Source organism: Cygnus olor, chromosome 5, assembly GCF_009769625.2.
Source record: "Cygnus olor isolate bCygOlo1 chromosome 5, bCygOlo1.pri.v2, whole genome shotgun sequence".
NCBI classification, from domain to species: domain Eukaryota; kingdom Metazoa; phylum Chordata; class Aves; order Anseriformes; family Anatidae; genus Cygnus; species Cygnus olor.
Window position 1 is genome coordinate 26,248,252 of NC_049173.1, and position 15,293 is coordinate 26,263,544.

Sequence of the window (15,293 nt, forward strand, 5' to 3'; positions counted from 1 at the left end):
TTCTCTTGAAACTTTCTCAGTGGGGGAGTAGGGGGGCAGGAGGGAGAAAAACAAAACAAAACAAAACCTCAACCATAGTAACTATAATATTGGGCATAAAAATTCTCAGTCAAAAATAAGAGGGTATGCACATGTGATAATTTTCAGGTTTGAGAACCATAATTAATACTCAAAAAAGAGTACAAACATCTACTAGCTACAGAAAGGATGCTGCTTAATACTACTTTATAGCTTTACCTTAAAACATATTGAAGGATAAAAGGGAATTCTGTTCTTTAGTCTCCTGGTCTCATTTTCAGTTATATCACACATAGTTGTTAAAGACAGTTGTTAAGGAAAAAAAAAAATCTGACTTAAATTAGTTCCCAGATTCTCCTTTATTCCTTGCACGATTCTCAATTACTGGTTAAGACCATAGAATAAAATATAGGTGGGAATGCCATAGATCCATTCGATTCTAATTGGGTTTATGGGCACTTGTCTGGAGTGTCAAGCAGATAAGCTGCCCCTCTGGGAGTCTAGTAATGGGTGCACAAGAGATCCCATAACATCCAGTACAGACAACTCCTGGCAAGAAGTTAAAAATGAGCATCCTTTCTAAATGACTGCTTTTGCACAAGTCAGGACCCTATACAGTAATGGAAACAACATGGAAAGAAGCAGGGGAAAATGACCAGAATAATTTTTGATCAAGGTAATTTTATCAAATTTTATACCAGAGGGTAATCACAGCAGATAAGAGTATTTGAATAAGTATAATAGAAGAATTAAACTGATGATGCTGAGCACACATAAAACATAAAATTGTTTGTGAAGTCACAAGATTTTAAGTAACATAGTACTATAACCAGTATATAAAAATAAATGCAAAGTATTTATTGTACGATGGCTACAGAAATCAAACCAAGTTATCTGAAGACTTAGAAACAGAAGCAATTATTTTTCTAAGGGGATGTGTAAATTGATGTGGTGACTTCATTAAGACACAGGAGGTGGTAGCGTGCTGCCCTCCAGAGACTGGATTGATTGCTTCTGTTACCACTTTCTTATTTTTACTATTAGCAGCAAAATGTTATGTCCTTGCTTTGCCCGATGCCCAAACAACTCTGAACAAGTTAGTTTTGTGGCATTATAGACTTCACTAGCCACTTTAGGAAAATTAATAATTTTATTTTCTGCTACAGCTGAAATCCGATTCTAAGTGCAATAAGTAGGTGCAGTGCCTTATGCTTTTCGTTTTTGGGCATCTAAGTTTCTAATATGTCCACAGTCATCAAAACAAATTTGAATATTTATTATTTACTCACACAGAATCACATATCCCCACATACAGTTTCTTTGTGTTTACATTTAAGAAAATAAAACAATAGATGATTGCATCTTACTTCATCTGAGCTGCTTAGCAGCCATCACAAATGTACCAAGGTAAGTCTTCTAGCTCATTCTTCCACAACCTTTCTAGCTGCCTGAGTTCTTGTTTGGATTTGATATACAAAATCATGGAAGACTGTGTAATGTGGGAAATAAAGTGTTATCTTCAAAAAAATAGGCCTAGGAAGCCAGAACTCAAATATTCACAGCTGGTTTGCTGGCTGTCTTGCCTGTCACTCTACATATATTTATTTTTTCATTAAACCTCTCTAATCTTCTCAGAGGAAATCAGTCTCAGGTATCTCCTCCTTTCTGGTCCTCTGCCTTACCTGGTTGCCTCTCTTCCTTTATTTTGGTCTGTTTTTCTCCTCATCTTTTTAACCAAACTGAGTATTTGCAAAGGACTACTTTCTGCTTCATATCTTTTCTTTGTAAAATTTTCTCTTTGTATTGTCTACTTCAACTCTATGTTTTACAAACCTGAAACCATAGTCTGCATTTAAAATTAATGAAAATGTGGAGTTGAATTGCCCACAGTATTTTTCAATTAATTCTTTCTGCTTTAACATCCTCCTCCCCCACCTCTACATCCACATGCTTCCTGTTTTCTCTACAAGGTCTCTAAGGCTAAGTCTGCCCTGTCTTGATTTTGGTTTAAAAAAAAAAGAAAAGAAAAAGAAAAAGAAAATCAGCACAAAAATAAACAGAAACCCTGGTAGAGAGTATTTGCTGTATGGTATTATAATGTCAAGGAAAGAAAATGACTCATTTCTCTTCTGTCCTTCATCTTCAATCAAAATGCAAATTTGTTATTTACAACAAGTTGAGAGCTTGTCATACTGTCCTCTGTATTTTGAAGACAGAAGAAGTGATCTAGAAAAGGAAGGGTTGGATTTGTGGGAGATTGGTTACAAGGCAAGTATACATCTTCCGGGTACATACAGTTCAGTCCCAGCAGATTTCCCCTGAAGCGGGTGGGAAATGAGGTGCAGGAAATATAAGGTGAAGTTGCACGTAAGTGGTTAACCCTAGATGCAGGGACATTTAGCACCTGTAAAATTTTTGAGTGATATTTTCACAAGGTTGAAGGTAAAGAACCACACAGGTAAATAGAAAAGGCATGTCCCCATCAGTTCATCAAATTAGAAAAGTCAATACTTGAGCTCACAACATATATTTGGGGTTCAGAACGCTTCTCACAGCACTACTGTTAATCTGCATGAAGAAACATAATCTCTTGCCCGAAGGACTCCAGGGAGAGCACACAAATATGCAAGGACAGGGGTAGTCTTGCATGCTGTCATTATTCAAAACCAACCAAGGGCTTTCAAGCCACTGATCTGAATCAGACCATTTTAGCTTTAGCCCAGTAAAGAGCTCATATAGAGCCAGCTCCCCCTGGCCTTTTTTCCTTAACCCTCAGAAGAGAAGATCTCACTACCTGGTGTCTGACTGGCTTAACAGAGTAGTTTTAATGATCACAACCAAGAGCTGTTCGTGTCATCAGGTATAAGTTAGAACCAAAACAAAAAATGGAGACAAATATTTTGGATTCACTGGCAAACCTCAGTGAAAATCCTCTTTCAACAGGACACAATTGTAATGTGGCACATATTTGTTATTTAGGAGTGACACACAGCATCTGCCACTTCCCATTTCAACCTCGCTGATTTGTAGTCAATGTTTGGAAAGGATCGCTCCCTTTATCAAAAACCATACGCACAAACCAACAGCAGAAGTTTAATTCAGCATTTCAGTCATGACTAGCCGCCACTTCTCAGGTATAAACATACAAATACATATATGCTATACACGTCTAAACATGACTGATACACAGTAGGATTATATGCATGCCTCTGAGCAACCTGCAGTGGTGACTACACCGACCACAGGCCACCCCAGCACCAGCCAGGCCCTGCGTGGGCCGGGTCCAGGGCCGGGGCCTGGCAGGCTGGCACACAGGTGCTAGGGACGGGTTTGCTGTCACAGGCCAGGGCCAGGGCTGTGCAGGCTGTCGCAGGCCTGCATGCAGGTGAGGGTGGCCCAGGCCTGTGGGAGGGGCACTCTCATGGCAGTAGGTGTCCCCTTTTCAGCTCAGTAATCAAATAGGTTTGACTGGTCGATGTCCGCCTTTGTCCAGCACTGACCTACATGTTCTGCCGAAGGACATCTTTGTCTCACTTTTCTTTGGTCACCGAGTTCATGGACCTCAATAGGCTGTGGCTCGCAGTCCATTAACAAGGGTTCTCAGCGCGGCCCAGGCCACCCAGGAGTCCCGGTGCATGTTCTCACTGAATGGCTTCACTGGTGGCCCATTCAAATGCGCTAATGTCAGAAAAAAAGGGTTGAATGGAGGAGCCAATGTACACCATTGCTCAGGCAAAGTGACTGCAGCCTCCAACAAAGCCTCCCCTGTGGCGATGTTAAGCAGAGTTATCAATAGTGCTAAGGCAGAGCAAGAACTAATGCTCCAATCATGTCATCAACAGGTGGCACAGATGCAGCCACTTCAATGCAGAAATCACAGGGCAACATTTCCTGGTAATTCTATCCTCTTTCCAGTGCTAACTTACAGAAAAATGTGCAGATGTCATGTGGCTTTCTTGTAGTGTGTCAGACCCCCTTGAACTGCGCTCCAAAGGACTTTTTTGTTTCCAGTTTCTTTTACTATTCACACCAACTGTAGGCAATGTTAAAGTCTCATTTTGTGTAAAGCAGAAGACTTGGTTTTAAGGTACACATAAATAATTTTCTGTAGTTTTCCCTTAGCTGCATGAATGGGCACTGCAACCAAGAAAGGGAACCATTTCAATATGCACAATACTGGACACATTCTTATACCATTTCATTAATTCTTTAAGGAGCACACTAGGTTATTTCAATTTATTTTAAATCAAATTATCGTTGAACTCACATCAACTACGAACACAATTATCTTTTCTTTTCAGTTCAGTACTATGTCCACCTCCAAGATTTTGGGGGAAAATAGGGCACAGTAAAAACAGGCCTCACAACAATTCTGAATGCAACATCTATACAATGTGAATTTGAAAAATATATTTGAGGCAAAGAACTCCCACAGTTTCTGGCTCTAATTAACTCATCATTTTTGCAATGGATTTCCATTGCTGTGCTCATAGTAGGTGGTAAATGTGCAGCAGAAGGGTAGTAACCATCTCCACAAATGTTACTTCAGAGGAAGATGGACACCCTCCTCTGTTAGGCCTGAAGACTTGCATTAATTTTCAAACTATTAATATGAGACAGAAGGGGAGGAAAAAAACACTACGGAAAATTCCCCTGCCAGGGGAAATCCCAGCACTCCAGAAGGCTGAGATAGGACTCCTTCCAAAAGTGATTCCCACAGTCATCAATCTTTCAGGAAAAGCCCCAGGTCATGGACCACTCACAGAAAACTCACACCACTCACACCCAGACCACTCACAAGAAAGCTTTGGTGAACTCTGTAACTAACCTGAAACCAAGAACCACAGCTGGAGTAGGTCCCACAAAGAAACAGAAGAAACTACACCAATGTTCTAGGTCTTTATGCTACAGGGCATTGGTTAAATGGAATTCCCAGATGATTTTAGGAAGCGAATTGAGCCCCATGCTACAAAGGTGAGAGGAAAAATTCCCTTTGGTTTCTAGCAGTCGAACCTGGGGAAGAAAAAAAAAAAAAGAAAAAGAGAAAACACAAACAAACATACAAACTGAACAACAACAACAAAAAATTCTTATTCAGACTTGGGCTATTGTTTGAATATCCTGCTTACCAGCAGGGAACAACTTCTTCTTTAGATAGACAGGAGAGAAATTGTGGGCCAGAAGCATGAACTAGGCAATAGTCAGTGCACAAGTGACAGGTTTAACATTCCTCCAATTCAATGCAAAGAATATCAGTTTAACATTCCTCCAGTTCAATGCAAAGAATATCCACTTTAATGACAAATAGAATTGATAAAAAGAGATAAGATTTTCATTGCCATCAGGTAGGTGTACTGTCAGAAGGGGTTAGTTTTTTCCTAGCTGCTCTAAATTCTTACAAATCCATTAATGTGTATACAGAGTACTGAACCAAGATTTCAGTTTATTTGTTTGTTCAATTGTCTGGATGTGATCTGCATTGTTTATTGATAGCTACTTTAATCATACATAATTTAGCTATTCCAAATTCAGGCTGATTATATATATATATATATATTAAAAAAAAAAAAAACAACCACCTAGTAATACAGAGTGGTAACATTTTCATATAATCATTAAATCAACCTGGCTCTGAAATATGTGATTATTCATTAAAAACAATAGAATGCCTGTACTGAAAAGAGAGCTTTTGCTTTAAACTCTACAAAACCCTAGAGAAACAACTGTAAGACAGAAATGAGCCCTTTATAGATACCTACTCATTACAGCAGATTTTCCATGGCCCTTTCCATGAGAGTTTATGGAATAGTGAATCACCAAACACGTTAGCCTTCTTTCTCTGAGTTTTTGAAAGATGGAAGTAAAAGCAAAAGGATATCCTGATAAAATAAATGTTTTCCCTATTTCTTTGCAAATTGTTACAAATTGTTTTCAGCTTCACATCCAGCATACAAAATTTCCAGCATATTTCACAGAAATTTTGTCCAAAAAGGGGTCTAACCTGCAGAATTCAGGAACCCTTTAAATCCTGTATTTATCTTCAGTCTGTGCTTTGTAATAATTTTCATTATAAATGGAACTGAACAGAGATTTTATATTTTAAAAACAATAAAATACTTTTTTTCATATTTTCACCTTAAATGCGACTAAGCTTTTTTTTTTTAATTTCAAGTTAATTTGCCCCAAGCAAAACTGCTTTTAGTTAGCACAGAATCACCTGCTTTTCATTAGTTTCCTCTTCTTTTATTCTGTACGCTTATGACCTTAAAGGCTTAGCAGATCCCTGCGGACCTTTAAACTGTGAAGTGGGAAAGAAACTCCTGCTGCTTTGCATGACTTAGTCTTTACTGCCTTTATAAACATGAACAAAAAATGAAGGGCCAAAACACAGACTGCAGTAATTTCGCGGCTAGCCTTCTCCTTCCACATCTGAAATTCTCCATGTCTAAAAGCAGCACCTCTGCGCTGCTGCCCTGCACAGCTGACAAGAGTCAGCGATCTGGTGCCTGTCCCAGGGGAGTGACCACAGGCTGTGGCTCCCAGACGGCAGCACAACAACTTTTGTTCTTAAAGGACAGGCCAAAGTGTTTTACATACTCATATTTATACTCAGAATGTAATAAATAAAAAATTCTTCCTATAAGTATCAGTAGCTCTTGCTTGTTTTTTTACAATGTTAGGATTTACAATGCTGACTATTCTTCCTTCCTATTTCATCCAGGTGTTCTCACTAGGTTTTCTAGTCACAAGAGATACAATGCGGACTGGAGGTTCATACATGTAAGGCCTCATCCCTACAAGCATACTTAATATACCTTCCTGTTTACACTCAGAGAAGTAATTCATTTGACTAAAGCAGTCTTTGGCTAAAACAAATCTTTAATATGCTTTTTGATGTTATACATACATGGATGGAGGATCCAAATATAACACAGGATCATTTTCTGAAATACTACTTAGTACCTTGAAGAGATGGGACAATAAAAGACCAAGATTAGAATATCTGTATTTTAAACTTTAAAGCTGGCTTAAAAATTGCTCCATTTCCAATGGGAAGTGGCAGTTTCAGTTCTCCACAATGTAATACTTAGCACTGTGTAAGGAAAAGTTTTGTGCCTTACAAATTCTTTAGTAGGCACCATTCATATCTAGGTATTTAGGTAATGGTAAGAAATGTTGGTATTTCAGGATAGAGTAGCCAATGGAAGTATTTGGCTCCAGCTGCTCTGTCCTGCACAAGTTAAAGATGGGAGTGAACAGCAGCTCTCTCACTGGTGCTAGAAGACAGAAAGCACTGCCAGTTTTCCTTAGGTCAGTAAACCAGCCAGGCAAGGCGAGAGCCCTTCTCTTTTGTTATAATCCACCAAGTGTTCGTATAAAACCAGAGAGCGTGAGAACCTCACAGGGATCAAAATTTGGAACAGCATCCGATAGCAGAGATCCTCAGCTATACCTGCAGAGGAGCCCTCCCCACGTCCTCTCTCCCGCTCCCATGCAGGGACTATAAAAATATCCACCACAGGGCAGGCAGAAAGAGAGATAGTATAGGGAAGGAAACACTGTGGCTGTGACCTGCTTTTTGAAGTATGATTCTCTTTCTTCTTGTCCCCCTTTATCCTAGTGCATTCCGCAACTTCTGTGCTATCTTCCCCTCCAGTGTGTAATATTTCCTCAATCATCTCTTTCTGCGGTGCTCAGGAGGGCTGAGGGAGCTGTGAGGACCTCCTTTTCTGCCTTCCACCCACCCCACACACAAACACGTTCCCACCTTTTTCTCTTCACGGAGTGCAGCAGCAGCCTGTGCTTTTAAAAAGCAAGAACTTGAACCAAACCCCCCCCCCTTTTTTTTTTTTTTTTTGCCCTAGCAACTTGAGAACACAGAGCAGAGAAAGGAAGAACAGGAGCTTGAATATGTGCCAAAATACTGAGATACTGCCGTGAAATCATAAAAATGCAGGGCTGAAATAGACTTCAAGAGGTCATCTAACACAGCAGGGTGCATTAAAGAAGAAACCTCTCTGTTCACAATACTGATGTTAATACTACCAGTCCACCTCAGCGACTTCTTATCAGAGTATTTGGCTGCCACTCACTCTTTTTTTTTGAATCATGCATAATTTCTGTCTGTTGTTCAGCCAAGTATCGCACCAACTTACATCTCAGGATGCAGCACTAGCTCCAGATAACCCTCTCCTCCTGGGCTGTGTTCTGACATGGTTTGCAGACACTGTTGTTCAAGGAACTTCTTCCTGTGAGTTCCTTTCAGAAAAGGACAGATGCATTAAAGGGTAGTTATTCTTACTAAACCCATTGAAATTGCATTTGTGACATCAGAATGGATTTTTTTTCAGGCAGTGCACTGGACTGGTGAGAAAACAGTTTTTCAACAGCAAATGAGAGTGAAAATTAATAGGAGACTAAGGCAAAAGAAAGACCACTGGTTTTGTTCACCCAGCTCACACTGCTTGGATTTGGAAGAGCACACTTTGACCTTCCCCAGACTCATTACTGCTTTCTGTTTGACTGTTTAGGACGTTAGTCATCCTCATAGAAATATGCAGAAAAAAAAAAAAAAAGTTCTGCAGAGAAAAAAAAAACGTGTATGTTTTGCATCTGTTATAGCAGAAGGATTATGTGATATTTCCTTTCCTATGAATATATGAAATTGCCACAGACTGCTGTGCTAAGCTATAAACTACCAATGTAATTACCAATACACATATGTGGATTTGCACAATGATTCATTAGTCCACTGCACCTAGTGCTGGGAAGGGCAGTTAGCAGAACATGTGGCCCTCTCTGTAACAGATGATGTACAAATTTCAGACATGCCATAGTAAGGCAGGAAAGAAAAGGAAAGAAATGGGATGAGAACAGGTGTGGTAAGGGATAAAGCTATGAATTCAGACGGAGGCGAACGTGGCAGGATGATCTAAGGTCAAAGGCTCTATTGAGTCTGTTTACAATTCACTCAGACTCTCTTTGGGGTGCTGGATAAAAATACTTCCTTGCAATTCTGCAGCTGGTCCTGTGCAAAGCTGGGGGAGGTGTGGGAAGAGGAGTGTGCGTCGTCATTTTCTCCCTCAGGGATCTCAGTGAGACCAGTTCTAGAGCACCTCAAGACTTAAGTTTTGCTTCATCTGCCTAGGATACAGGGAGAATAATGCTTCCCTTTCACCACTGTTCTTCCTTTAATCTATGAATGTATGTGCACTTTCAAATTCTAGTAAGAAGTAACATACATGCATTGAACAGTGCATACCAAGTTCTTATGGCCTTGCATTCTCTGCATCAAATAAAAGCAGATTGCCAAAAGGCTCTCCAAAGCCATGCATTGACTTTAGTGCCAAGACAGCAACAGCTGGGATGGGTCATGTGTGCTTATGGTTTGCTCCACCTCTCCAATCTCAGAATCCATCAACATTAACACTTTCAAGATGCAAAAATATCCAAAGAGAAATTAGAAGAGCAGTTAAAAGATGCATTGTTCAATCCTAAATACTGTGTGTCAACATAGGGATTTTGTACTTCTCTGAGTAATTTCTCTCCTCTATCATAGTCTCCACTTTGCTGATATACAAAACCAAAACAGATTACTACTAGCAAGATAAACAGTTCTTCTAAACAAGCTGTTTTTCATTAAGATAGATTAATGCTTTTTTTTTTTTTTTTTTTTTTTCTGGAGGGAGAGGCCAATAGGATGGAAATAGCAATATAAAGTCAAACAAACAAGACAGAGTATTTTGCAAGTTATATGGCATTCCTGCATTTTTATAGCCCTGTAAAAAGGAATAAAGATTTTTTACATCAAAGGTATATATTGAGTTTGTATAGGAAGGAAAAGCAAGGGAGGGAGTATTGGCCACGTTAAACTGACTTGACATAAGGCAAAAAAAAATAAAATAAAATAAGGTCAACACAATACACCTAAACATCTCTTACTAAGTTATATTGAAGCATATTGTTTCATATGTGTTAGAAAGAGCCCCATTCATAGCTTGAGCCTTTGCCTGTAGTTCTGGAGCTAGCTAATGATTGCTACAACTGTGTTTGCCTTGGGTTACCAGTTTCACCCAGATCCAGGATTTATAAGCAAGGTGTTTACTGTATCATGAGCAGCCCATTACAACAGCCCATTTAGCAGGGATGTCGCTGAGAACTGTATGCTAGCAGCAGGTTTCTGTATGTTCACCACTGGCACCAGCCAGGCACTGCATTTTTCCACATCCATCCCAACATGCTGAGGTGACCAGAAACACCCCACTGCCAGGGTGACATATGCTCAGGTCACACACTCACGTAGCCAGCAAAGCAGTCTGCAGGACAACGTGCCAACTTCTGCTACGGGGTAACCATGAAACATCCAAACTTACCTCCCTACAGATGAACATGTCCTGCACCAAGTAACTTGGCTTACAAAATAGGTTTGATAATAGTATATTAAACTATTCTATTGGGTAATTCCTGACAAAGTACTTCATTTCTTGAAATAAGACATGTAGTCTAGGGCTTCAGCTTATTGTATATTACTTAGGTGCACTGGACGTATCACAGTAGGTCTGCAGTCTTCCTTTGGAGAGACTGGTGTGTATTTCTATATACATACATGTTTAGGTATGTAAACATACACAAATACACACGCAGAGGTGTACTGTAAGCTTAGTGTAAATTACGCTGCCATGTTAGACTTAAGTTTCCCTTAATATATCTTTGCCATCACATTATTTTTGGCCACTCTTCAGCAGGAAAAACATGAATCTGAGTTTAGGAAGTATTTGGAAGCAGAAAATGCCTACTTAACTAAAAACACTGGAGGCATTTTATTTTTGTAGTAGTTGGATATAGCAGATTATCCTTATTCTACATTAGACTCACAGCTTTCCCGACAAACACTAAGAATTCCCTCTGTCCTGCAAAGAGTCATACTGCAGTATTTTTATTTTTTATTTTTGCCAGCTTAGTGCAAAACTCAAACTTTCCACAGTCTGAGTGGAAAAGAATCTTTGGAAACAGAACCTGGGTTTTCATGTAGTGATTGAAGCTGTTTCCCGTAAAACTGTCTTAACAACCATATAAAACATTTCCAAATTCTTTTATGTGGTATATAGCCCATTACATAAACTAGAAGATTTTGGCTAAGTCTAAATGGTTAATGCCCACGCTTGTACATTTTAATCCTTATTATATCAGTGAGACTTGTTTTATATTGCAAATCTAATTAGAAGGAAGCCATTCATAAATAACAGTGTACATAAATCAGAATGGAGCAATAAGGATGCTCAATATTTGTGTACTTTTTCTATAAGGTTTCTGGAACCCTTTCTTCTCACAACAATAGAAAACCTTGAATTTAATAGTTAACATAATTGGCATATATTCATTTTCTGTGCAAATTGGATGAGAAAACTAGAAGCAAACATGACCCTGAAAACACAGAAATAAATTCTCTAAGTACGTCTTATAAAGGGACTTATGCTATAACAGGTTCTTCATTTTATTTCACCTTTCTAGCAGCTCAAAAATTTAAAAACAAAACCACCAAAAAAACAAAACAAACAAAAAAACACTTTCTAGTCAGATCCCTTATTCCATTCTCAGAGGAAAAAAGACACATCCACAAACAGGAGAAACCACAATTTTAGGTCTTTCCAGAAATCACATAAAAAGGAACACAGTATGTTCTACCTGTTTAAAAATACTGTATTTTTATCCTCTGAAGACCTGTTTTTGAGCTGTGTTTTAATTAAACATCACAAAGCCATCACACAACTATTAAAGGTACAAATAATCATTGCTGAACATGCCCAGTACTTATGACTTCAGAGCAAACCCATCCTTTTCCATACTTTTAGATGTTCAGAAGATTTCAGCAGAGAATAAGTGATGACATTACTAAAAGTACAAGGATGCACTAATAGAAAATAGAAACAGAGCTGGGTTTTAAATGGATATCTTCTGTGTGATTCCCTCCAAGAAATTAATGAGTAACAGAGCAAGCACTTTGTCCTTATATGCACCAGTAGTTCTATGAAAACGAGAATCTCTTTCCTGCTGTCCTTTGAAGCACATAGTGTGTTAAGCAATTCAGTTCTTTACTAGCCAAACCCTCCTTTCTTACAAGAAAAAAAAATAAAAAGGTTTTGAAAGTGCAATGGTAACAAAAAAATAATACTAAATTAAAAAAATAAAACACTACAACAACAAAAAAGCCAATTCACAATATGGTAATCCCACCTTTAGGATTTCTGGTGTTGAAATTTTTCTGGTCTGAAGAAGACCAAGTTGCTAACTGGTGTTTGTATGCTCTGACCTCGCAACAATGCGGCGCAGGAATAACTGAGTTCCAGGAGCATTATTACGAAAAACAGGCGGAATATTACATCCAAACCACCCTGGATCACAATGTGCTCTGTGCATTTCTAACAGACTAAAACTGAAACAGACTTAAATTTACATTCCTGAGATGGGTTTCTGGGTTTTGTGCAAATCAGGTAAGAATTGTTGTGATGATCCATCCAATTAAAGTTTTTTCTCCTTAATAATACCATTTTTACATCTTCATTCTTTGTACGTCTAAGACCATATTTTCTTATATTAGCCAAGTAACCAAGTGCTCATATACCCTCAAAATATGAGAAGTTTTTACACACTTTTATTCCAAAAATCACAGATTGTTTTTTCTGGATTACAGGATATCAGTGTTAGCAAATAAATGGCAGATAAATGCTTTTAAAAGTGAGTAGTCACCGCACATAAAGATTGAAAAATAATGTACGCTGTTTTAAAATGAAAATAATACAAGTGCTAGTGCACGAACTGCATTCATATTTTCTCTTTTAACTCAATAATTTTGTTTATTTTAGAGAAGTTGCTGTGAAGCTTCCAGCATTCAGCAAAATGAAGGACCTTGCAGAGAAATTCAACTCCATTTACTAGACTCTCAAAAGCAAGTCCTTGTTATTTCCTCCGAAATCTTCACCCAAGGTCCGCCAGACTCAGATGCCTCAGGCTATCACCCGAAGTGCATTTCAGCAGGCACCAAGCACTGACGAGTGCGTTTCTCATTTCTCCCAGACATTTCTCTGCCAGCCCCAGCACTTGCAAGACCCAGCAGCAAACTGTGAAGAGAATTTGATTGAGGTGAATAACCAGGGAAGGAAACACCTGAGGAACCCTGCCAACCCCCAGATGCTGTGTGCCTGACCCTGAACCCACAGAGAAGCCAACCTTGCCCACACTTCACAGCAAGGCACAGGGCTCCCATTTTCTGTTTCTGTGTGTAAAAAATACCTCTGGTTTAAATCACAGACCACTATGAAAAATATTTCTATAGCTTTCCTAAGGTGATCTTATGCAAAACATTAACAGACAAATTCTATATTATGCAATGTCAACAGCAATTTCAACTGCTGCTGTAGCTCACATCTGTACCTACCAGCTTGGAAGGAACACCATCAGTGGCACAGACAGTGACAGGGTAGCCTTAGGAGTACAGAAGTTCTAAATATAGAAACTGAGAGAAGGTAGGTAATTCTCCATTTTCATTGAAAGACAAAAGCCTGATCCTTCAACAGATGCACACACACACAAGCAGATCTGATACCTCTGCAACCCTCCTTCAGGTCAGTAAGGCCCTTCAGGAATGCAAACGTTCATCCACAGGTTTCTCAGGTACAAGAGTGGTCTGCCTGTTCTGACAGCACCTGATATGCACAGAGTTAAACCAACATTAACAGGCATCTACACTACACAAAACAAAAGGTAAACAACTGGAACTGAATAGCAGGTCCTCAGAGTGGCTGGAATAGCACTCTTCCTTGTACACCTACAGTTTTTTAGGTCTTTCAAGCTCTTATGGGATTTTCTCTAAAGAAAGCAATTCTGCTCATTTCTACTGTCAGCCACAAAGGATGTTCACAGGAGAAGGTGCTGCCTTTTGGACAAGGACAAGGCCCCACAGGTGGTGCAGTTGCTGGTATGGTTATGGCGATGGCCAGCTCCTCAGCACCCTGGCTGGAATTGCTGCTGCCATGAGCGTGCTGCTGGTGCTCCTGGTGCACGTGGCAATACCCTGTTAGTTGAACAAGCTGCAAAGCCGTAAATCCTCTTTATTTTTCTGTTTTCCTCAAGAATTCCTCACAGCATTTAAAAAGAAAAAGAAAAAGAAAAAGAAAAAGAAAAAGAAAAAGAAAAAGAAAAAGAAAAAGAAAAAGAAAAAGAAAAAGAAAAAGAAAAAGAAAAAGAAAAAGAAAAAAAGAAAAAGAGAAAATCCATGTACATTACACATATTTAAACTTGATGTACCAACTATAAAAATTAAATTCCCAAACATGATAATATGCATAGAAAACTCCAAAGTATGTCTGTAATACTCTTCTCATGATTGTTTCTGATCACTTCCTAGCAGTTTAGAAAAGAAACTGTGTACTGTGATAACTTTCAGGCTACAAATTACCAAGAACAAAAAAAAATATGGACAGCAGGCAACAGTTTGAACATTTAGGATTACATTTACAATTAAGACATAAAGCACTATAAAAGTTATAAACAAAGATGTAAAGGAAATAAAACCCTATCCCTCATTGTGTTTTGCTTGCTCACTGCTTTTGATATAAAATACACATAGGATGGGCTTCCCCTGCTTCCCCTGGTGACAGCGAGGGCCGGCTGAGAGCTGTTTGTGCAACACCCAGAGGTAGGAACGTGGCTGCCTACCCACGCTGCAATTGCTCCTGCGAAGGGAAGGATGCCAATTTCCCCAAAGCTGGCAAAGCTGAAAGCATTTCTAAGTGGATATCACCAAACACAGCTGCTAACAACAGTCTGGCTAGGTATGTTTCTAAAGTCAAAACTAGGGATAACGTCATTAGTCTGGTCTAAGGTATCAGGAGATAACCACTACGGCAATAGACTCCTTCATAAAATAAAATATGAATGTGTTAGGGTGAGCCTTCTGGGGGAAAAAAAAAAAGGAGAAAAAAAAAACTTTCTTGTATTATAAAACACAATAATAAAGCAAACCACATCCTGAATCCTACATAGCCAGAAAAAACATTTTTATGCTATGCTATTCCAAACAATACCGGGCTATTTATATCCCATAAAAGCAGGAAAAGAAAAAAGAAAAAACACAGTGAGCATTACTTAAAATGAGAAACAGCTTTTTGTGAGTTGAGCATGAAATTTTTATGATAGAGCCCAATTCACATGAAGCCTGATTAAAAATGGTTCATTTGTAGGCATGTTGGAATTGGCTCGCTACTACCTAATCATGA

At 38.9% G+C, this 15,293-nt stretch overlaps 1 long non-coding RNA gene across 1 annotated transcript; it reads right to left on the reverse strand.

Annotated features, from left to right (window-relative positions):
• Positions 1 to 3,101: 3,101 nt before the first annotated feature.
• On the reverse strand, positions 3,102 to 8,303 carry LOC121070917. The gene is made up of 3 exons (XR_005820294.1): positions 8,175 to 8,303; positions 4,847 to 5,031; positions 3,102 to 4,155 (listed from the first exon to the last, which is right to left on the reverse strand). It is a non-coding gene; the product is annotated as an uncharacterized LOC121070917 (long non-coding RNA).
• Between the last annotated feature and the right edge of the window lie 6,990 nt (positions 8,304 to 15,293).